The sequence below is a fragment of the Doryrhamphus excisus genome, chromosome 10, assembly GCF_030265055.1.
Source record: "Doryrhamphus excisus isolate RoL2022-K1 chromosome 10, RoL_Dexc_1.0, whole genome shotgun sequence".
Lineage (NCBI taxonomy): Eukaryota > Metazoa > Chordata > Actinopteri > Syngnathiformes > Syngnathidae > Doryrhamphus > Doryrhamphus excisus.
The window spans coordinates 20,329,765-20,355,602 of NC_080475.1; the positions used below are offsets into that span (position 1 = coordinate 20,329,765).

General features: G+C 38.0%; 1 protein-coding gene across 1 annotated transcript in view; it reads left to right on the top strand.

Moving 5' to 3' along the window:
- The first annotated feature begins 402 nt into the window (after positions 1–402).
- Positions 403–25,838, top strand: part of LOC131137266 (chemokine-like protein TAFA-2) — a 73,706-nt gene continuing 48,270 nt past the window's right edge. The window contains exon 1 of the mRNA XM_058084988.1: positions 403–938. The gene's annotated coding sequence lies outside the window, so the exon portion shown is untranslated. The remainder of the gene's footprint in view (positions 939–25,838) is intronic.

Below are 25,838 nucleotides of genomic sequence, written 5' to 3' on the forward strand. Positions count from 1 at the left end.
ATGAAAGTTGAATTTGTTAATTTGTTTCATTTGTTTTTTGATTTTCTTATTTATTTTTCCATCTTATTTTGTGTTGAAAAATAAAAATTAACATTGAACATTTATTTAATAATTTAATAATAAATAAAAAATAATTTATCATAATTTATAATAATTTATAATAATTGAATGTTTTATTCAGTGAACCAAAGCACTGAAAAAGTGGAGGGTATAGCAGAAGCATTGAAGACTATTATATTATATATATTTATTAATATTTAAAAGAATTAATATTTATTAATATTTTTATTATATTTTTATTTTTAATATATATATATATTTTTTTTTCACCCAGACCCTAGCTCCAGTGGCCCCTAAATAAATTGAGTTTGAGACCCCTGCTTTAGTGTATTCTGAACAGTTATTTCAGCATTCAACCGCTAGAGGGCGCTGCTCCCCTTTCGCAGCTGCCACATAGTCCCGCTGTTGATCCTGCAGGAGGGCAGTCCGGTTGCGCACTAACAGTCCGTCTGACTCCAACAGCAGCGCACATCTGTCCCGACGCGTCCTCGTCATCCGGGAGGATAAAGGATTCTCGCCGCGACAAAAACCTTAACATGGATTTCTTCATCATGTTTCCTTGTCCCTGCAACTAAGTTTCCTTGAATCCATCCAAAGTGGAAAAGAGGAGCGGAACTTTGCGCGGACCCTTTTCCGGGGAAGACTGCGCAGACCTCCGTGACGGGAATCCCTGTTGACAAGGAGTCCCCGCAGCTCGACTGTGGAAGTGGATGTTTGGGGTGGAACTTTGCCGTCCAAGTATACACATAGAAGCCCAGCAGCCGTGGTAAATAGCGGATGAGGGGGTCGGGATGCGAGCCTTGGTCTTGTCTCGGATAGCGGACTGGCGATGAGGAGGGAGATCAGCTGAAGAGAAGCAGACCTCACCGCACCAACAGGTATGGGCATCATCAATGTGGCAGAGCCGCACATCTATTTGCGGGGAAAAAAAATGACCACTTGTGAACATTTCCAGTTATTAAAATACATTTTAATATGATAGCAATATTGCTAAAAATACAAATAATTGCAATTGTTTCATTTATTGCACAAATACATGAACCCACCATAGTGAAGGGGCACATCTCCAAGATTTTAAATATCAGATTCCTTATTTTTTTTGTTGGTTTTAAGATGAAGTTGGTGTTTTTCTTGGCTGTGTAATTTTATTTTTATATAATTTTATTTTTTTATTCAATAGTCTGCCAGTTAAAACCCAGTCTAGGCTCAGTCTAGTGGGCAACATCGGCACCAAGCCATTCATTTATACCGCTTATCCGTGCTGGAGCCTATCCCAGCTGTCATCAGGCGAGAGGCTGGTGGCCAGCCAATCGCAGGGCACATATAGACAAACAACCATTCACACTCACATTCATACCTATGGACAATTTGGAGTCGCTAATTAACCTAGCATGTTTTTTTTTTTTGGAATGTTGGAGGAAACCGGAATACGGGGAGAACATGCAAACTCCACACAGAGATAACCGAGAGTGGAATTGAACTCGGGTCTCCTAGCTGTGAGGCCACCGTGCTAACCACTCGAGCACCGTGCAGCCCTTAAAGCAGGGGTCTCAAACTCAATTTACTTGGGGGCCACTGGGTGAGACTGGGCCGCATCAGGTTTAAAAAAAAAACAAAACAAAAATAATGCATTTATTAAAAACAAAAAAATTAAAAAAACGTCGCTTTGGTTCCAATTTTCTACAAGAAAAGCTCTGATAAAACATTCCACTGTTCTCAAATAACTTAATTTTTTATTTTTCTACACAAAATAAGATGAAAAATAAATAAACAAATCAAGAATAAAGAATCAATCAATCAGTAATAAGTAAATATAATAATAATAATAAAAGGGCAAATAATAAAAACTTAAGAAAGCACATATAGTTGGTGGGTCGACAAATGATTTTTTTCACATTAAAATGAACATGCTAACTCATGCTAACTCATGCTAACTCATGCTAACTCGCAAACTAGAGAGCTAGCGACCTAAACGGTAGCCTTCAAGTTATTTCCTTTCAACTTAAATAGCCAAAAACTTACCACTTCCACACGCATAGGGAGGATAACTATTAACAGTTATTTAACCTTTAACATGAACATGAATCAAACGTAATAATTTTTTTCTGGGTACATGATACCATACAGCATCCATATCAAACTTGCGCGGGCCGCACTAACATTAAACTTTCATATCAAGGCGGGGGCCTCAAACTAGTGTCCTGCGGGCCACATTTGGCCCGCGGGCCGCATGTTTGAGACCCCTGACCTAAACGGTAGCCGTCAAGTTATTTCCTTTCAACTTAATTAGCCAAAAACTTACCACTTCCACACGGATAGGGGGGATAACTATTAACAGTTATTTAACCTTTAACATGAACATGAATCAAACGTAATCATTTTTTCTGGGTACATGATACCATACAGCATCCATATCAAACTTGCGCGGGCCGCACTGACATTAAACTTTCATATCAAAGCTGGGGACTCAAACTAGTGTCCTGCGGGCCACATTTGGCCCGCGGGCCGTGTGTTTGAGACACATGCTAACTCGCAAACTAGAGAGCTAGCGACCTAAACGGTAGCCTTCAAGTTATTTCCTTTCAACTTAAATAGCCAAAAACTTACCACTTCCACATGGATAGGGAGGATAACTATTAACAGTTATTTAACCTTTAACATGAACATGAATCAAACGTAATAATTTTTTCTGGGTACATGATACCATACAGCATCCATATCAAACTTGCGCGGGCCTGCAGGATGTGTAGTGGTAATATGAATGAGGTAACAAAGGTCGAAGATATGATTATGATTGGAAAGATTCGCCTTGTAAATACTAAGTAGCTTATGATTGCAACAAATAAGGTAATTACAGCTGACGTCCTTGTGCTCTTGCTCCCACTTTGCTCTTACAAGTCCCACAGAGGAACGTGAGGGAGGTAGATGCAATTCAATGAGGAACGAGAACCGGCGGTGAGAAATGATTGACAGCAGGGAGCAATGCATTGAGTATTAGAGGGAGGTAAAAAAGTACTAAGAGAGTATTACTGATTAGTTGCATCAAAAGTGTTAACACAGAGCAATTGAAAGGGGACCTACAGTATTATGCTCATTTTCCAACCCTTTTGTATTAATGTTGTGGTTCCTATAGAGCAGCTCCACACAATAACCCACACAGAAAAGTTTTTAGATTTTGCAGAATCTGCACCAATTCCACTTTTATTTCCTTTGATTTGTGCTTCCTGGCAATTATTATTATAATTATTTATTATTAATTAATTAATTAATTATTATATTATATGTTAGTAAAGGAAAAGAAAGACATGTTGTAGCAGTTACTCGCAGAATCTGTCGGTATCGGTTGGCCCGTCATGATCATCAATAAATCAATTAACCACACAATAAATCAAAATGAGTTTCAATTTTCCAGCTCTGCAATTTTTGTGAGCAGCGCAGTCCGGCGCAGCGCCGCGCACCCACGCCTCCCTCCCTCCCTCCCTCCCTCAAAAAAGTAGGAGAGAAGGCGCGAGAGGGTTTAACACAGCCGAGTGTCATCTTAACCGATCAAACAAACGCCTCTCATTGCCTTTAAATGCGCACCAGAGGCCACGTCATCTGTTCCTTAAACACAGCAGCAGGCTAATCCAGAGCAAAAATAACATTTAATGTAATTTTTTTCTTTTTTGTTATTATATTATTTTATTTTCAAAATCAGTTTATGCTAACTATTATTATTATTATTTTTATTTTTTATTTTTTTTCATTTAATCTAATTTTAATCTAATTCCATTAATAGTGAATGGAACTCATCTGTTCCTTAAACACAGCAGCAGGCTAATCCAGAGCAAAAATAACATTTAATGTAATTTTTTTCTTTTTTGTTATTATATTATTTTATTTTGAAAATCAGTTTATGCTAACTATTATTATTTTTATTTTTATTTTTTTTATTTTTTTTCATTTAATCTAATTTTAATCTAATTCCATTAATAGTGAAAGGAACTTAAGTCATACGGCCGTTCCCATTCGTCTAAAAATAAAACATTTGCATGAGAAAAATCCACCAGGCATTCCGATAAAGTATGTACCGTAAGTTTCAGCGTGACCTTTTGTTCCACTAACTCTTTTGTACGTCTCTCACTAACTTCTTCTTTCCTACTCTTCTCACAATAAGCCCCCTGGCCTTCATGGGGATAATGTCAAAGCTCCTATCCGGCGAGCGAGTGAGAGACAGAGAAAATGAAACAAATACAAAAAAACTGAAGAAATACGTGTTGTATCCAAGGCGATCTATTTTTCATTTGCCACTTCCCGTCGCTGTGTATTACGGTACAGGAAAAAAGGGGGGAATAAATAAATGAACGACTGAATGAATGAGTGAGTGACAAGGAGACCTTGACAGAGTGGATAAGAAAAAAGAACACCAGCAGATAAATACATATAAATAACAAGCACGCGTTCTATAAAAGGTGATGGCTATTTCATTTTTTTTGTGAGGGCTATATATTTCCCATGACATCTGTTGTTAGCTAGCTCATATTAAGTCATTTTCTCGCATTAGAATGCACAGAAAATTTTTTTTGTTATGTTTTCCATCTGTTGTTAGCTAGCTCATATTAAGTCATTTTCTCGCATTACAATGCACAGAAAACAATTTTTTTGTTATGTTTTCCATCTGTTGTTAGCTAGCTCATATTAAGTCATTTTCTCGCATTAGAATGCACAGAAAACAATTTTTTGTTATGTTTTCCATCCGTTGTTAGCTAGCTCATATTAAGTCATTTTCTCGCATTAGAATGCACAAAAAAAAATTTTTTTGTTATGTTTTCCACCTGTTGTTAGCTAGCTCATATTAAGTCATTTTCTCGCATTAGAATGCACAAAAAAAAATTTTTTCGTTATGTTTTCCACCGTTGTTAGCTAGCTCATATTACGTCATTTTCTCGCATTAGAATGCACAGAATTTTTTTTTTGTTATGTTTTCCATCCGTTGTTAGCTAGCTCATATTAAGTCATTTTCTCGCATTAGAATGCACAGAAAATGTTTTTTTGTTATGTTTTCCATCTGTTGTTAGCTAGCTCATATTAAGTCATTTTCTCGCATTAGAATGCACAAAAAAAAATTTTTGTTATGTTTTCCATCCGTTGTTAGCTAGCTCATATTAAGTCATTTTCTCGCATTAGAATGCACAGAAATTTTTTTTTGTTATGTTTTCCATCTGTTGTTAGCTAGCTCATATTAAGTCATTTTCTCGCATTAGAATGCACAGAAAACAATTTTTTTGTTATGCTTTCCATCCGTTGTTAGCTAGCTCATATTAAGTCATTTTCTCGCATTAGAATGCACAGAATTTTTTTTTGTTATGTTTTCCATCTGTTGTTAGCTAGCTCATATTAAGTCATTTTCTCGCATTAGAATGCACAGAAAACAATGTTTTTGTTATGTTTTCCATTTGTTGTTAGCTAGCTCATATTAAGTCATTTTCTCGCATTAGAATGCACAGAATTTTTTTTGTTATGTTTTCCATCTGTTGTTAGCTAGCTCATATTAAGTCATTTTCTTGCATTAGAATGCACAAAAAAAATTTTTTTGTTATGTTTTCCATCCGTTGTTAGCTAGCTCATATTAAGTCATTTTCTCGCATTAGAATGCACAGAAAACAATTTTTTGTTATGTTTTCCACCTGTTGTTAGCTAGCTCATATTAAGTCATTTTCTTGCATTAGAATGCACAGAAAACATTTTTTTTGTTATGTTTTCCATCTGTTGTTAGCTAGCTCATATTAAGTCATTTTCTCGCATTAGAATGCACAGAAATTTTTTTTTTGTTATGTTTTCCATCTGTTGTTAGCTAGCTCATATTAAGTCATTTTCTCGCATTAGAATGCACAGGAAAAAAAAATTGTTATGTTTTCCATCTGTTGTTAGCTAGCTCATATTAAGTCATTTTCTCGCATTAGAATGCACAGAAAAAAAATGTTATATATATATTTTTTGGCTATTTTTTTGGCTGGCTATTTCCCATCGCATCTGTTAGCTAGCTCATATTAAGTCATTTTAAGTCACAAAAATGATTTTTTATGTTTTTTTTTTTTTGGCTATTTTTTGGCTGGCTATTTCCCATCACTGTGTGTTGTGTGTGGAGGCCCGGGGGGGATGAGTAACCACTCTAAATGTGTGTAACCCACATAAAGAAACTGTATCTGGGAAATCGGTCCACATAAGTTCATTCCTAGCCACCATCCCCCCCTCCCAAAGGTGGCCTAGAACATCCAAACACATTTATTTTTCTTAGCAGGCTCCTACCACACACACACACACACACCTCATTTTGGATGTGTGTCCCATTTTTTTTATGACACATCTTCCAGAAAACAGGCACACATGCGGGGACAGCATGGGTGACGAGCACCTACTGTGGAATTGAGCACTGTGGCGGAGAAGAACAGCAGCAGCTGCTGGGTTCACAGCTCGGAGATTACCTGAGACTGAGTAAACTCCATTACTGCCTCCATTACCCGGGTATACAGAGCCCATGGAAGAAAAAAAAAAAACATTTTGCACAACCACTGTTTACCCAGCCTCTGTGTGACCCACACCCTCCCTCCATTCCCTTGACTACACAACAAGGATGGCTGAGCACCACAATGAGCAGCCAGGAGCAAGACAATATCCCTGCATGTCGCCCTCTCGGCCAAGGGGAGTGGGAGTTAAAAGGGACAAGTGTTACTGTTGTAATTATTAGCAAATTAATAAAGTGGTTGATAATTAATATCACAGTTTTTTTCCTTCCTATTTCATGCATTTGCACCCGACCCTCGGCCTGCTTACATAAGTGAAGCCAACCATAAGAAAGGGTATTTAAGGCGGCCAAAAGCACTATGGTCGCCTCAAAACAACTGTCAAATAACCTGAAAGCAAACATTGTTCAACATCATGGTGTAGGAGAAGGATACAAAAAGCTAGCTCAGAGATTTCAGCTGTCAGGTTCCGCTCTGGGGAACATGGTCAGGAAATGGAAGACCACAGGCACAGTTCTAGTTAATGGTAATGGTAATGGTAATGGTTTTATTTCATTTGAACATGCATCAGATTCCAATTGAGTGCATCCCATAATCAGTTCCCAGTTCCACATGTCCAAAAGGAGTAGGAAGAAGCAAAGCTTATTAAATCCTACCCCTCCATCTGGTACTTTTACAATCAGTAACTGTTACATTTGTTCACTTCCTGCTTTCCATAATACAGTTTAAGGTTTGTTGGGTTTTTCCCCCTAATATACACATATATATATATATATATATATATATATATATATATATATATATATATACATATATATAGTTCCTAATATAATTTATTTTTTAAAATTATTTTTTTTATATTTTTTTTTATTTTAATTTTATTTTTTTTAATTTTTATTTTGGTATGCATCAGATTCCAATTGAGTGCATCCCATAATCAGTTCCCAGTTCCACATGTCCAAAAGGAGTAGGAAGAAGCAAAGCTTATTAAATCCTACCCCTCCAACTGGTATCCAATCTGTAACTATTACATTTGTTCACCTCCTGCTTTCCTAATATAATTAAATTTTTAAAATTATTTTTTAAAATTATTATTATTATTATTTTATTTTGGTATGGATCAGATTACAATTGAATGATCAAATAATTAGTTCACAGTTCCACATGTCTTTTTTATTTTATTTTATTTTATTTTATTTTATTTCATTTTTTTTGTTGTTGTTGTTGTCAGAGCTAGCATATGTGTATCAATCCGCCGAGAAAAGGAGTTACGTGAACATTCTTAGCGTAAAAAAGTCTTTATCAAAAAAAAGCAATTTAATGTGATGATTTTCTATTTACCCCACCGTAGTTTCTGCGGTTATAAAAAAAAAAAAAAGAGTGTTGCTTCGGCGATGTCATGGCGGTCTCATTACGGCCGACAGCTCCGTGAAGCTGACCGCCACACGTTGACAACATACACACACACACACAGTGGCGGCGGCTTTCTTCTTCATTAGAAACAACTACACCAGGGGTCAGCAACCTGCGGCTCCAGAGCTGCATGTGGCTCTTCAGCCTCTTTGTTGTGGCTCCATTTGCAATATTTTTTAAACACCCGAGTGTGGAAAATGCACGTCTTTGTAATGAGTTGAAAAAAATCCAACTTTGTGTGAGACCATGAATGCATCCTGACTGAGTTCTGACTGGTGATTGGATGAGCAGACAGGATGCGATTCAGTTCATTTGCGGCTCCAGGCTAGTTTTCTTTAGTGGGCAAGGGGGTAAAATGGCTCTTTGCATAGTAAAGGTTGCCGACCCCTGAACTACACAGTAATCACCGTCCGTGGCCATTGGCCCGGCTTAATTAGGTTCTTTTTGGTGGGCGGGTGTTCCCTTCTGCTCCCCACGGGGGGCTTGTTTGTGTGGTCAGGAAAGGTGAAGAGCAAATGTTGTCCCAAAGGTTGCGACATGACGGAATGGGAATCTCGGTTTAACGAGGTGTGTGTCGTTCTCTCTGACACAAACACACACAAACACACAAACACACACCCGGACTATTCTTTCATTTGATATTTTTGACTCTGCTTTGGTTGTTTGGCTCAAGGGTTAGCGCGTTACTGCTCACTCGCCGATGTTTGTGTATGCACTTTTATCTTCTTGTCTTTGATTATGTCCTTTTAAGTGGAACCTCTACTTGTTTTCATATCTGCCTCGTTTGGATGCGAGGCAAGCCCAAAGCACATGCGCTTACTGCTTATAATTATGCAATTATTCATTTCACGTTTTGCGTAAAAAACACCTAACACGTTTGTCAGGGAAATTTCAAAATACAAAATACAAGTGGTTGGAGTTCCCGATTCCCGACCAGCAAAAATAAATAAATTTTAATCTGTCAACGGAATTTTACACCGGACTGTTTAGTGAACATAGTCCACTATGCAGCTGGACTAGCCGACAAACTTGCTGAAGCCCGACGTAACCGTTTATCGGTGTGCTAACTTTCTTTATTTTGTGTTAATCTTGAATCAAAAGCGCTTGTTTGTGTAGCATAATAGCATACAGGAAGTGGGGTATGCAGGTAATTCCATAATTGGCGGCTCTACACGATTTTTTTTTTTTACATACTGGTAGTCCAGCAAAACACATAACACGTTACCGACGCTAAAATGCTAAAGCTAGTTACCATTCAGAGACGTATTTTTTTTTCTTGAGAAACTTAGCTAGCTCATATGAAGTCATTTTCTCGCATTAGAATGCACAGAAAAAAAAATGTTTATGTTTTTTGTTTTTTTTTGGCTATTTTTTGGCTGGCTAGTTCCCATCACATCTGTTGTTAGCTAGCTCATATTAAGTCATTTTCTCACATTAGAATACACAGAAAATTTTTTTTGTTATGTGTTCCATCTGTTGTTAGCTAGCTCATATTAAGTCATTTTCTCGCATTAGAATGCACAAAAAATTTTTTTTGTTATGTTTTCCATCCGTTGTTAGCTAGCTCATATTAAGTCATTTTCTCGCATTAGAATGCACAGAAAAACATTTTTTGTTATGTTTTCCATCTGTTGTTAGCTAACTCATATTAAGTCATTTTCTCGCATTAGAATGCACAAAAAAAATTTTTTTGTTATGTTTTCCATCCGTTGTTAGCTAGCTCATATTAAGTCATTTTCTCGCATTAGAATGCACAAAAAAATTTTTTTTGTTATGTTTTCCATCCGTTGTTAGCTAGCTCATATTAAGTCATTTTCTCGCATTAGAATGCACAGAAAACATTTTTTTGTTATGTTTTCCATCTGTTGTTAGCTAGCTTATATTAAGTCATTTTCTCACATTAGAATGCACAGAAAAAATTTTTTTGTTATGTTTTCCATCCGTTGTTAGCTAGCTCATATTAAGTCATTTTCTCGCATTAGAATGCACAGAAAAAAAAATGTTTATGTTTTTTTTTTTTTTGGCTATTTTTTGGCTGGCTAGTTCTCATCGCATCTGTTGTTAGCTAGCTCATATTAAGTCATTTTCTCGCATTAGAATGTGGGGGGGGGGGGGGGGGGGGGGTGAGTAACCACTCTAAATTCTCGTATTTTTTTTCTTGAGAAACTTCCACTTCCTGATCGGATTCAGAATCCAACACACCGCTTATCAACTGTGACCAAACGTTTGCAAAGCATACTTAAAACCACTACAGCTCAGTTTAGCAGTAAAATATATTTTTTAAATTTTTTTCAAATTTTTTCACGTTAGTCTGCGAGATAAAAACAGTTTTTCGTGTTAGCTGCTACAATAATAACAAGTCAGTTATGTAAATGTTGACATTTTTTTGTGAGGGCTAGTATATATTTCCCATGACATCTGTTGTTAGCTAGCTCATATTAAGTCATTTTCTCGCATTAGAATGCACAGAAAAAAAAGTTTGTTTTTTTCTTTTTTTTTTTCACGTCATGAACTTCATGCAGCAAGGAGAAAGTTGAATCATGAAAAAAATGAAAAAATTTGAAAAAAATTAAAATATATATTTTAATTATTTTCAAATTTTTCCATCTGTCATCTGTTGTTAGCTAGCTCATATTAAGTCATTTTCTCGCATTGGAATGCACAGAAAAAAAATGTTTGTTATGTTTTTTGATTTTTTGGGGTTTTGGGTTTGAAAAAATTTGAAAGAAATTAAAATATATATTTTAATTTTTTTCAAATTTTTCCATCCGTCATCTGTTGTTAGCTAGCTCATATTAAGTCATTTTCTCGCATTAGAATGCACAGAAAAAAAATGTTTATGTTTTTATTTTTTGGCCAAAAGAAATACAGCTGAATAGGTGCAGATTCCGGAAGAACTAGAATGCTTTCTTTGCTGGTTATTGTGTGTCACTGCTCTATAGGAGTCCAAAAAAGGCCAAAAAATGAGCATCATAATAAGTCCCCTTTAATGCATTAAGGTAAGAGCTTTATAGTATAATTTTTTGATGTTTTGACTCTGAAGGACATTATGTAATTTATAATTAATTTCTACGGCAGTAAAAGCCACTTTGAGTGCCATCACGCAGTCTTCCTTTTTGTTCAAATAAGTTAATTAAAATGCAGTTTCTAAACGAGATTTCTCTGCTAGACTGCAGTACGTCGCCAAAAGTATTCAGTGGTATTCATTGGGTGCTCCTCGTTGTGTCATGTTACAACAAGTGTGCCTCCGAAGCCGAGCTGACAGTAACACAAGCAGTATCCAGCACCCCCTCCGAGGGATCACATCTTTAAGACGGTTTTTGTTACTAATCCCCCCCCCCCTAAAAAAATACGATTAATAATATGCCACAGCGCAAAGAGCACATATGTGTTCATATCGGGTGATACACTGACCAATAGTAATATTTATATACACCAATACTTTACAACTGAGGAACGCTACATGCACATCATCCTTCTAAATCAGGGGTCTCAAACACGCGGCCCGCGGGCCAAATGTGGCCCGCAGGACACTAGTTTGAGGCCCGCCTATGAAAGTTTAATATGGATGCTGTATGGTATCATGTACCCAGAAATGATTATTACGTTTGATTAATGTTCATGTTAAAGGTTAAATAACTGTTAATAGTTATCCTCCCTATCCGTGTGGAAGTGGTAAGTTTTTGGCTATTTAAGTTGAAAGGAAATAACTTGAAGGCTACCGTTTAGGTCAGGGGTCTCAAACACGCGGCCCGCGGGCCAAATGTGGCCCGCAGGACACTAGTTTGAGGCCCCCCGCCTTGATATGAAAGTTTAATGTTAAGTTTGATATGGATGCTGTATGGTATCATGTACCCAGAAAAAATTATTACTGTTTGATTCATGTTCATGTTAAAGGTTAAATAACTGTTAATAGTTATCCTCCCTATCCGTGTGGAAGTGGTACGTTTTTGGCTAATTAAGTTGAAAGGAAATAACTTGAAGGCTACCGTTTAGGTCAGGGGTTTCAAACACGCGGGCCAAATGTGGCCCGCAGGACGCTAGTTTGACGCCCCCCGCCTTGATATGAAAGTTTAATGTTAGTGCGGCCCGCGCAAAGTTTGATATGGATGCTGTATGGTATCATGTACCCAGAAAAAATTATTACGTTTGATTCATGTTCATGTTAAAGGTTAAATAACTGTTAATAGTTATCCTCCCTATCCGTGTGGAAGTGGTAAGTTTTTGGCTATTTAAGTTGAAAGGAAATAACTTGAAGGCTACCGGTTAGGTCAGTGGTCTCAAACACGCGGCCCGCGGGCCAAATGTGGCCCGCAGGACACTAGTTTGAGGCCCCCGCCTTGATATGAAAGTTTAATGTTAGTTTGATATGGATGCTGTATGGTATCATGTACCCAGAAAAAATTATTACTGTTTGATTCATGTTCATTTTAAAGGTTAAATAACTGTTAATAGTTATCCTCCCTATCCGTGTGGAAGTGGTAAGTTTTGGGCTATTTAAGTTGAAAGGAAATAACTCGAAGGCTACCGTTTAGGTGGCTAGCTCTCTAGTTTGCGAGTTAGCATGTGTCTCAAGACCCTGCAGTTGCGCAATATGTTGTAAATAAAAAGAGTATAAATGTGACTATAGTCGTGTTTTGTCATGTCTACAGGGCTCTAATAATGCTTTGTTCATTTTAATATGAAAAAAATAATTTGTCTACCCACCAACTATATGTGCTTTCTTAAGTTTTTATTATTTGGTGTTTTATTATCATTATTATATTTATTTATTACTGATTGATTTTCTTTATTCTTGATTTGTTTATTTATTTTTCATCTTATTTTGTGTAGAAAAATAAAAATCAAGATATTTGAGAACAGTGGAATGTTTTATCAGAGCTTTTATTGTAGAAAATCGGAACCAAAGCAACGTTTTTTTAATGTTTTTGTTTTTAATAAATGCGTTTTTTTTGTTTTTTTTTTGAAAACCTGATGCGGCCCAGTCTCACCCAGACCCGAGCTCCAGTGGCCCCCAAGTAAATTGAGTTTGAGACCCCTGTTCTAAATAATAATAGATGTTTTTACAGAGGCTATGTGTCCAAATGTCCTTTCTTCAGTGGACAACAACAAGAGCGTCTCAGTCCCAAGTCCCAGAAGAAGACCTGGACTGTGTAGGAGAGTCGGAGTGACGCTCTGAATGCACAACAAGATTTTTAATTTTAAAGCCACGAATTGCCAAAAGACCACTTTCCAATTTGATTGACTCCAACTTTATTAGCATTCGTAGCAGCCTTTCGCTGTGTGATGAGGTAGAGTCTGACCTTGTGTTCTCTTGGAGGGCGTACCTGCGGTGGAGGTGGGGATGAAAAAAAGGTTAAATTCTGTATGCATATGCCTTTCTTTATTCATTTATATAAGTTTTTTTAATTTAAAATTTGAAGGTCCTCATTAATTCTTTGGACCAAACTAAAATCAGCAGAAAGGACACGTACCAGCAAATACAAATAGACGGTGTAGACATTGAAAGAGTGAACGAAAATACATTTCTGGCGATCACAATAAATGAAAATATGAGCTGGAAACATCATATTACAAATATACAACATAAGGTGGACAGAAATATTTCAGTATTCAGTAACAAAGCAAAAAATTTGTTCTCAATCAGAAATGACTCCACACTCTTTATTGCTCTCTGGTTCTACCATATCTTACTTATTGTTTGGGAATATGGGATAATAACTATAAAAAGCAATCTTCACTCGCTAAATGTATTTATTTTTAATTTAATTTAATTTAATTTAATTTAATTTAATTTAATTTAATTTAATTTAATTTAATTTAATTTAATTTAATTTAATTTAATTTAATTTAATTTAATTTAATTTAATTTAATTTAATTTAAAAAATGAGGTTCTCATTGGGAGTGACCAGGATAGATAGGATCAGGAACAAGGTACATTACATGTTAGAGGCCTTGGTGGGACAACATTGACAAGCAAGTCATTATTTTGTAAAATGGCACCAGATTTTAATTTAATTTAATTTAATTTAATTTAATTTAATTTAATTTAATTTAATTTAATTTAATTTAATTTAATTTAATTTAATTTAATTTAATTTAATTTAATTTAATTTAATTTAATTTAATTTAATTTAATTTAATTTAATTTAATTTAAATTCAACTTAATTTTATTTACTTTAATTTAATTTAAATCTGGTGCCATTTTACAAAATAATGACTTGCTTGTCAATGTTGTCCCACCAAGGCCTCTAACATGTAATGTACCTTGTTCCTGATCCTATCTATCCTGGTCACTCCCAATGAGAACCTCATTTTTTTTTTTTTTAATTGGGCAAATAATAATAATACCTGATGGTTTTTCACCTGACATTTTATTGATTTTTTTGTCTTTTAAAATAGACCAAGTAAACATAATCGAGACATTTTCTTAATATTTTGTTAGGGTTGATTGCAATACGACAACACAGCACAGTAGTGGAAAGTAATGAAAACAAGACAGTTTTATCTAAAATTGTAATATTATATTATACAGTAAACCTCGGATATATCGGAAATTCGCTTACAACGGACAGATAAAAAAGAACCGATTTTTCTGTAATGCATTTCCAATAAAAATTCATTGCATATATCGGATTTTTTATAACGGATTTCGCCTATTTCGGACAAAATCTCCAGTCCCGTTCCAATGCATTTCCATGAAATTTCCCTCGCATATATCGGATGGCCGCATCGTGGCGCTCCGATTCGCCGAATCGTGACAGGCCGCTATACGACGTCATTTGCAGCGTTTGCAGCGTTGCCTGCGCGTCCAGGTACATTGGAAACATAGTCAAGGAAGTGCCTTTTTATAACGGATAAAATCCCATTTACGCATATACCGGATATAAATCCCATATATGCGTAAAACGGACATTTTCCGGTATACGCATATAACGGATTTCGCTTATATCGGACAAAACCAGTGGGAACAATTGAATCCGATATATCCGAGGTTTACTGTATTATTTAAAACTCATGTTCTCAACAATCTGGTAATGACACAAAAACATTAATCAAAATATATTTTTTTTCTCAGTTTATGACCTCTTTACCTACAAACAAAACAAGTCGTTTGATGCATCCATTGCCACTTCTTGAACCACCTTTAGGGGTACGTCAAGGAGATTCTTAAGATCACCATGTCCGTGCTGAAAACCCCTTCAAGACTCGGAGTCCTTTTGCCCTACGTCTTCCTTCCCTACGCGGTCTTCGCCATGCGTGTCCACTGAACTCGGATTGATGCATCCCCAGCGAGGAATGCTTTTGTTCTGATCTACTGTTGTCATGCATGCCAAGTGGTTTACAGTGGCCGCAGTAAAGGTCTTTTATTTCCTCAGAGAGTTTCCTCAAAAGGAGGATGTGCGGGGTTTGCTGCACCGGTCAGCACATACAGACAGCTCCTCACTGGAGGAGATGTACCACACAGCAGTTTTCAAAGCAAGGGGTCAAACACCTTCAGGGGCCCCCATTAATACAGTCATGGATATGCAGATTGTGCATAAAAAAATACTCACTGTTCCGTTTGATACGTTTCAGCTCTCCTTTTATTCCACTTGAGGGGATGTGGCGAGGATTAATGAGTCAAGCAGGATTAAGATAGGAAATAAGAACAATGTAAACTTGACATCATCGCATGGTAATATTAATATTTTGACCTCATATTCACAAATATTTGCAATAATCTCTTTACGGTTTTATTTCATTTGAACTTGCATCAGATTCCAATTGAGTGTATCCCATAATCAGTTCCCAGTTCCACATGTCCAAAAGGAGTAGGAAGAAGCAAAGCTTATTAAATCCTACCCCTCCATCTGGTACTTTTACAATCACTAACTGTTACATTTGTTCACTTCCTGCTTTCCTAATATAATTTAAGTTTTTTTTATTTTTATTATTATTATTTTTTATTATTTTTTTATTTTTATTTATTTTGGTATAGATTAGATTACAATTGAGTGCATCCCATAATCAGTTACCAGTTACATTTTTTCACTTCCTGCTTTCCTAATATAATTGAAGTTTTTTTGTATTATTTTTTTAAATTCTTTTTTATTTTTATTTATTTATTTATTTTTTATTTATTTTCCCAGTTACATTTGTTCACTTCCTGTTTTCTTAATATAATTGAAGTTCTTTTTAATTATTTTTTAAATTATTTTTTATTTTTATTTATTTTAGTATAGATCAGATTCCAATTGAGTGCATCCCATAATCAGTTCCCAGTTCCACATGTCCAAAAGGAGTAGGAAGAAGCAAAGCTTATTAAATCCTACCCCTCCATCTGGTACTTTTACAATCAGTAACTGTTACATTTGTTCACTTCCTGCTTTCCATAATATAGTTTAAGAACAAATAAAATTAAATTAAATTAAAAATTAAAATTTTAAATTAAAATTTTAAATTAAAATTTTAAATTAAAATTTTAAATTAAAATTTTAATTAAATGTACTTAAATTAAATTAAATTAAATGTACTTAAATTAAATTAAATTAAATTAAATTTTTATCACGTACCGAAGTAGGAGGTAGGAGTAGGAGGCGACTTCTTCCCTGAGATCATATTTCTCCTCTCTTGTAGAGAAGTATTGGATGACATTTTTAGCTAATTGCTTATTTTTAGCCTTATGCATTATTTTAGCTGTTTGAAGATGAACTATATCAGCAAGTTGAAGTATTTGTGATTTTAGAAATAAGGAGTTAGTACATTCTCTGTAGGCGGCATTATGAATTATCCTTACTGGCCTTTTTTGCAGTACATTTAGCGAGTGAATATTGCTTTTATAGTTATTAGCCCATATTTCCACACAATAAGTAAGATATGGTAGAACCAGAGAGCAATAAAGAGCGTGGAGTGATTTCTGATTAAGAACTACACTTCACAGCATGATCGTGATAATCGACATAAAGTATACCGTAATATCTGTTACATTTTCAGAGCTTTGTATTCCATCAATATTGCAGACAAATGTGCAGTCGGAGGGGAAATCGATGCAGGAGAATATAGTGCCAATTACTAAAGCAGTCTGAAAGTGAACCTGGTGGAAAAAAATAAACTTATACATGAATAAATAACCAGAGAGAATAGTGTGTATGGTCTGTAGATATTGGCTAGTTTTTATTGTATCCGCTAATTAACCCAATGTATAAATGTTGCTTATTAAAGACATATTCTCCCTATTTGTACCAAGTCTGGTACTGATCTTGTTGATCTGGTTCCTATTGAGTAAATGTCGGTCTGGGTTTGAACACACTGTGAAAGATTGATTTTGACCTATCGCCAAGAGCCGCCTCACAAGCCAGCCATGTTCCGAAAACAAAAAAAAAAAAAATCTTGTCTGGCCTCCACCTACTAACTCTTCCCCCCCCTCTAAAGTGTCTCCATCATGAGTCGCTGCCTCTTGGCTTGGCTTATCTGACACTCATCTGCTTCCAAGCTGGGTTCTTTATTTCCGCGACTCCTGCCCCCTGGTCTCGAGTGGTGGGATGAGATGAGCAGCACAAATAAAACATTTTCTTTGCTTGTAATAATATTGAGTCACACAGGGTTGTTCCAATGTGTGTGTGGCCAAATGTGGCCCGCAGGACACTAGTTTGAGGCCCGCCTATGAAAGTTTAATATGGATGCTGTATGGTATCATGTACCCAGAAATGATTATGACGTTTGATTCATGTTCATGTTAAAGGTTAAATAACTGTTAATAGTTATCCTCCCTATCCGTGTGGAAGTGGTACGTTTTTGGCTATTTAAGTTAAAAGGAAATAACTTGAAGGCTACCGGTTAGGTCAGTGGTCTCAAACATGCGGCCCGTGGGCCAAATGTGGACTCTAGTTTGAGGCCCCCGCCTTGATATGAAAGTTTAATGTCAGTGCGGCCCGCGCAAAGTTCGATATGAATGCTGTATGGTATCATGTACCCAGAAAAAATGATTACGTTTGATTCATGTTCATGTTAAAGGTTAAATAACTGTTAATAGTTATCCTCCCTATCCCTGTGGAAGTGGTAAGTTTTTGACAATTTAAGTTTAAAAGGAAATAACTTGAAGGCTACCGTTTAAGTCAGTGGTGTCAAACACGCGGCCCGCGGGCCAAATATGGCCCGCAGGACACTAATTTGAGGCCCCCGCCTTGATATGAAAGTTTAATGTTAATGCGGCCCGCGCAAAGTTTGATATGGATGCTGTATGGTATCATGTACCCAGAAAAAAATGATTACGTTTGATTCATGTTCATGTTAAAGGTTAAATAACTGTTAATAGTTATCCTCCCTATCCGTGTGGAAGTGGTAAGTTTTTGGCTATTTGAGTTGAAAGGAAATAACTTGAAGGCTACCGTTTAGGTCGCTGGCTCTCTAGTTTGCGAGTTAGCATGTGTCTCAAACACACGGCCCACGGGCCAAATGTGGCCGGCAGGACGCTACTTTGAGGCCCCCGCCTTGATATGAAAGTTTAATGTCAGTGCGGCCGGCGCAAAGTTATATGATATGGATGCTGTATGGTATCATGTACCCAGAAAAAAATGATTACGTTTGATTCATGTTCATGTTAAAGGTTAAATAACTGTTAATAGTTATCCTCCCTATCCGTGTGGAAGTGGTACGTTTTTGGCTATTTAAGTTGAAAGGAAATAACTTGAAGGCTACCGTTTAGGTCGCTAGCTCTCTAGTTTGCGAGTTAGCATGTGTCTCAAACACACGGCCCACGGGCCAAATGTGGCCGGCAGGACACTACTTTGAGGCCCCCGCCTTGATATGAAAGTTTAATGTCAGTATCTTGCATGTTCACCCATACATACTACCTCATTATGTCTGATTACGATGTGCTGTCTTCAAGGTGTGGCATCACTTTACATTTCGCTCCTGATGGCACATTGCCAAAATAAACAACATCGACCATGTCAACACAGACCCCCCCCCTCACTGCACGGGGGACTCTGACAGACAACCGGTGGTCTCACACATGCTCCAATGCAAAGCGGTTTACATACAAGACAAACATTATTTAACCTACAAATGTATCAGATCATTTTGTCCAACATGTCTGCTGTGGTTCAGGTACAGTAAGTGGTGTTGACATCTAACTTGTATGGGGGGGTTCCGATCATGTCTGACCTTTTACACAGCTGGATGGTTCCAGGTAAAGGTCAACAGCTCGCCAGTGGCAGGTTCCCATGTGAAACTGAGCAGATGACAGCATAGAAAGGAGACCCCCCCCCCCCCCCAATGCAATCCTCCAAAAATAATACAGTAAACCTCGGATATATCGGACTCGGATATATCGGAAATTCGCTCACAACGGACAGATAAAAAAGAACCGATTTTTCTGTAATGCATTTCCAATAAAAATTCATTGCATATATCGGATTTTTTATAACGGATTTCGCCTATTTCGGACAAAATCTCCAGTCCTGTTCCAATGCATTTCCATGAAATTTCCCTGGCATATATCGGATGGCCGATGATCGTGGCGCTCCGATTCGCCGAATCGTGACAGGCCGCTATACGACGTCATTTGCAGCGTTTGCAGCGTTGCCTGCGCGTCCAGGTACATTGGAAACATAGCCAAGGAAGTGCCTTTTTATAACGGATAAAATCCCATTTACGCATATACCGCATATAAATCCCATATATGCGTAAAACGGACATTTTCCGGTATACGCATATAACGGATTTCGCTTATATCGGACAAAACCAGTGGGAACAATTGAATCCGATATATCCGAGGTTTACTGTAGATCAGATTCCAATTGAGTGCATCCCATAATCAGTTCCCAGTTCCACATGTCCAAAAGGAGTAGGAAGAAGCAAAGCTTATTAAATCCTACCCCTCCATCTGGTACTTTTACAATCAGTAACTGTTACATTTGTTCACTTCCTGCTTTCCATAATACACTTTTAGGTTTTTTTTTGTTTTTGTTTTTTCATAATTTTTTGTTAATTATTTTTTTATTTTTATTTATTTATTTATTTATTTATTTATTTATTTATTTATTTTGGTATGGATCAGATTCCAATTGAGTGCATCCCATAATCAGTTCCCAGTTCCACATGTCCAAAAGGAGTAGGAAGAAGCAAAGCTTATTAAATCCTACCCCTCCATCTGGTACTTTTACAATCAGTAACTGTTACATTTGTTCACTTCCTGCTTTCCATAATACAGTTTAAGGGTTTTTTTTTGTTTTTTTTGTTTTTTTTAAATAATGTACCTGGTACCGACATCCACATATGAAACTAATATGTCATACCAAACTGAAATGTACCGTTTGCCATGAATGTGTATAAAGACTCACTATTGAGCCCCAGCATTTGTTCGTGTTTACGCACATTACACTGATGCTAGCGCACGTAGCCTGTGGGACAGCCTCGACTCCATCTGTGCCTCTCACTGAGCCAGGAGTGGACCGCGTTCAATCTTCTTGAAGAAATACCGATTTCAAAATGGCAACCTGCGTGTTTGATACACTTGTGCGCTCGGTCCACGATGCCACGATTTCCAGCTGAGTGCCTTGTTGAATCCTTCGCCGCACGACGACGACGGCGGCGTTTCCAGATCGAGTGCCGCGGGGCCTCGTGCAACGGCAGCAGGGCCAGGTGGCGGGAATCTGTCGGAGATTAAAGTGCTTGGTGACTGGCTAAACAGTTCACCCTTGGCCTGACGCTCATGGCACCCCTGGCAGAAAGACCCGTGATGCAGGTGGCATGGGCGCATAGAAGAAGACGGGTCAGTGAATGTCCTTTCCTTCTTTTGGACGGCGAGTAATGCGGATGTGCAGGAAAGAGCGTTTTTTCGGACGTGTTCTGATTCGGATCTGTACTGATCTCCATGTTTTCATATGTTAAATACTAAAATGTCAACAATCTTGGCTGTTTATTATTGTGTATATTCATGAGACTACAGATCCTACACTTAATCATAACTATGCAAATATTTTTAATCACTATAAAAGGTAAGAAAAGCAATATTTCCAATTAAAACAGAAGGTTTCTCAAAAGGTTTGAGACCCACTGTAGACCAAACATTACAGTCCACGGACTGCAGAGATGAACAAAACCAAATTTCCTAAAGGCAAACTCCTAGAATCCTCCCCCTTGGGCGAAACTGCAAAATTCAAACATATGCTTAATAAAGTACACGGCGGTCTACTGGATGTTCCTGTAAAATATAACAACACTGAGATGCCATTCATGGTTCGTAGTACCATTGATTCAGAGACAGTATTATAAGAAACGTAAATACTTCTAAATTCTTCGCTAGGCATATTTTTAGCTCACACGTTCTTACACTCAAACAGATATTGTCTTTATTCACCAATATTTATAATTCGGTGCTGAGGAAAGTGGTTCCTTCTAGTTGGGAACAGTTGAGTAAAGAGTTTGGCTTCTCAAAACAATATGCGTTCAAAAGCGTAATGTCACGCTATGTCACCTCTGGACATGTCCGAACCATCTCAGTGTGGCTTCTGTGACTTTATCTCCCAGGCCTCGAACGTGTCATGTACCTTGTTCCTGATCCTATCTATCCCGGTCACTCCCAATGAGAACCTCAGCATCAGACGTCACAGTGTCGTATCAGTATCCAAACTAAAAATTATTATTATTTAGTTATTTTTAGTTTTAGTTTAGTTATTTTTTAGTTAAAAATAACTAAAAAAAACTACAAAAGCAATCTTCACTCACAAAATGTATTGCAAAAAAGATCAGTGTGAAGACATGATCTAGACATGACAAAACACGACTATAGTCACATTTATACTCTTTTTATTTACAACATATTGCGCAACTGCGGGGTCTTGAGACACATGCTAACTCGCAAACTAGAGAGCTAGCGACCTCAACGGTAGCCTTCAAGTTATTTCCTTTCAACTTAAATAGCCAAAAACTTACCACTTCCACACGGATAGGGAGGATAACTATTAACAGTTATTTAACCTTTAACATGAACATGAATCAAACGTAATAATTTTTTCTGGGTACATATAGTTGGTGGGTAGACAAATGATTTTTTTCATATTAAAATGAACAAAGCATTATTAGAGCCCTGTAGACATGACAAAACACGACTATAGTCACATTTATACTCTTTTTATTAAAATCGAGTTTGTCTTTTTTGTGTTTCAATGTGTGTATTACAACCACACAACATATTGAAGTGACGTGTGTCAAACAGCTAAGCGATGTTTTTACTGTGTCAATGAATTATTAGTGTGTGCATGTGTGTCAGCGTATAACAGCAGGGGGGGGCTGGGACGTTTCTCAGACTGGAGGCCACGTCACATTTTGCACAGGATTCTTCCATCGTTGCATAATTTTTTTTCCCCCTCTTCTACTGCTTTGTGATCCACTTATTGTACGAGCTGTTACTTAAAGTACTTGTATGCCTCGGAAATGCTGAGTACATGCACCTTACGCAGTCGCAATACTGCATCATGACAGAACCCGTCCCCCATCCCTACTGAACAATGCAGACTCACTGCTTGTATTCACTTTTGGGGTCAAATTTTGTGGCGCAGCGCAAGGAGGCGCAGGGTGGCGAAGCGGGGTGCCGCCCATGCAGTGGTAATTTGGTCCAGCGCACCACTGTGCGCAGCTAATTTGTTAGACGGGACTGCGCCGTGATGGGAGTGGCGGCGCACCATGGGAGGTGTCCACATTTTCAGCTTGGCGCAGTAACAAAACAACATCCTAAAAGGTGCGCAGCTAATTTGGTAGACTGGACTGCGCCGTGATGGGAGTGGCGGCGCACCAGGGGAGGTGTCCACATTTTCAGCTTGGCGCAGTAACAAAACAACATCCAAAAAAGGTGCGCAGCTAATTTGGTAGCCTGGACTACGTTGAGATGGGAGTGGCGGCGCACCATGGGAGGTGTCCACATTTTCAGCTTGGCGCAGTAACAAAACAACATCATAAAAAAGTGCGCAGCTAATTTGGTAGGCTGGACTGCGCCGAGAGGGGAGTGGCGGCGCACCATGGGAGGTGTCCACATTTTCAGCTTGGCGCAGTAACAAAACAACATCATAAAAAGGTGCGCAGCTAATTTGGTAGTCTGGACTGCGCCGAGATGGGAGTGGCGGCGCACCATGGGAGGTGTCCACATTTTGAGCTTGGCGCAGTAACAAAACAACATCCTAAAAAGGTGCGCAGCTAATTTGGTAGACTGGACTGCGCCGAGATGGGAGTGGCGGCGCACCATGGGAGGTGTCCACATTTTCAGCTTGGCGCAGTAACAAAACAACATCCTAAAAAGGTGCGCAGCTAATTTGGTAGACTGGACTGAGCCGAAATGGGAGTGTCGGCGCACCATGGGAGGTGTCCACATTTCCAGCTTGGCGCAGTAACAAAACAACATCCTAAAAAGGTGCACAGCTAATTTGGTAGACTGGACTACGTTGAGATGGGAGTGGCGGCGCACCATGGGAGGTGTCCACATTTTCAGCCTGGCGCAGTAACAAAACATCCTAAAAAGGTGCGCAGCTAATTTGGTAGTCTGGACTGCGCCGAGATGGGAGTGGCGGCGCACCATGGGAGGTGTCCACATTTTCAGCTTGGCGCAGTAACAAAACAACATCATAAAAAGGTGCGCAGCTAATTTGGTAGTCTGGACTGCGCCGAGATGGGAGTGGCGGCGCACCATGGGGAGGTGTCCACATTTTCAGCTTGGCGCAGTAACAAAACAACATCCTAAAAAGGTGTGCAGCTAATTTGGTAGTCTGGACTGCGCCGAGAGGGGAATGGCGGCGCACCAGGGGAGGTGTCCACATTTTCAGCTTGGCGCAGTAACGAAACATCCTAAAAAGGTGCGCAGCTAATTTGGTAGTCTGGACTACGTTGAGATGGGAGTCGCGGCGCACCATGGGAGGTGTCCACATTTTCAGCTTGGCGCAGTAACAAAACAACATCATAAAAAAGGTGCGCAGCTAATTTGGTAGTCTGGACTGCGCCGAGAGGGGAGTGGCGGCGCACCATGGGAGGTGTCCACATTTTCAGCTTGGCGCAGTAACAAAACAACATCTTAAAAAGGTGCGCTGAAAGCTTGACATTTCCGACCTGGTCCATTCTTGGCGCAGGCGAAGCGCAGCCTGCATAATGGTAAATTGGCTGACAGGCAGATTTTTCATAGTTTTTCATCTACCAGTGCCTTTCAACATGATATTGTTTTGAAGATTCTGTAAGAATGCCACTTTCATATAACTGCATCTGTATTTTAATATCTTTATAAGAAAAAAAATGATCAGTATAACCTGTATAGCTCATTTAACACAAAGATATTTACATCCCCAAGAAATACTTCATGATCATCATGATTTTATCAGATCACTGAAGCTTTGTAAATGCATCCCCAATGTCAGCCAGTGTCTTGCGGGCTCCCGTGTGCAGGAGGCCAAGCATTATAAACTCAAATTACACAGAGTGTGGGAAACATCTGGCCGCATACGAAAGAGGATATACGAAACCAAACAGTCACAGTGACAGACCAGATGTCAATATTGGCAGGGGAAATTTACAGCATGACTTGTGATTAAATAAATCCTACTATTTTTAAACCTTGGATCCTAATTTTTTTTTTTTTACAGCCTTTTGGATTTCAAATCAGAACATACCAACCCTTTATTCTTAAAAATCAAATACAGTAAACCTGGGATATATCGGATTCAATTGTTCCCACTGGTTTTGTCCGATATAAGCGAAATCCGTTATATGCGTATACCGGAAAATGTCCGTTTTACGCATATATCGGATTTATATCCGGTATATGCGTGAATCGGATTTTATCCGTTATAAAAAGGCATTTCCTTGACTATGTTTCCAATGTACCTGGACGCGCAGGCAACGCTGCAAACGCTGCAAACGACGTCGTATAGCGGCCTGTCACGATTCGGCGAATCGGAGCGCCACGATGCGGCCATCCGATATATGCGAGGGAAATTTCATGGAAATGCATTGGAACGGGACTGGAGATTTTGTCCGAAATAGGCGAAATCCGTTATAAAAAATCCGATATATGCAATGAATTTTTATTGGAAATGCATTACAGAAAAATCGGTTCTTTTTTATCCATCCGTTGTGAGCGAATTTCCGATATATCCGAGTCCGATATATCCGAGGTTTACTGTATTATGCCGATTACAAGCAGTTGATAATTTGATCATTTTCCTGTAATATTTCAATTTGGTTTCTCTTTCAAAATTGGTAAATGATACATGTTGAATACCAGAAGGGCACCAACAAATGAATTAGCATCGGCATTTATTATCAACTCCTATAAAGTCGGGATTGCAACTAGCGGCACAGCCCTTGACCAACCACAGCGGAGTGGCTGCGCCTGGAGGCGGGCTGTGGGTGGAATAAATTAAAAACAGACGCGGGAAGCATAAAATCCAAAGAAATACAGCTGAATAGGTGCAGATTCTGGAAGAACTAGAAAGCTTTGTGTGCTGGTTATTGTGTGTAGCCGCTCTATAGGAGTCCACAACTCAATACAAAGGGCAGAAATGAGTCATAATAGATCAAAAACTTATCATTAGTATTTTATTTGACTATATTTTTTTATTTATCTTTTATTTACCTGTCCGCCTTGCCATGATTTAACACAGGGGTGCTCACACTTTTTCAGCATGCGAGCTACTTTTAAAATGACCGAGTCAAAACGATCTACCCACTACAAAAATGCAAAACATCTATTTATTTTCAAATGTATTGAGGATTATTTGTACGTACAATGTATGTTGATGTACCTTACATAACCAAATGAGCCAATATTGCAAAACACACATAATTAACTATTAACATTTTTTGTAATTACCTGAGTTTACTTTGATGACTTGCA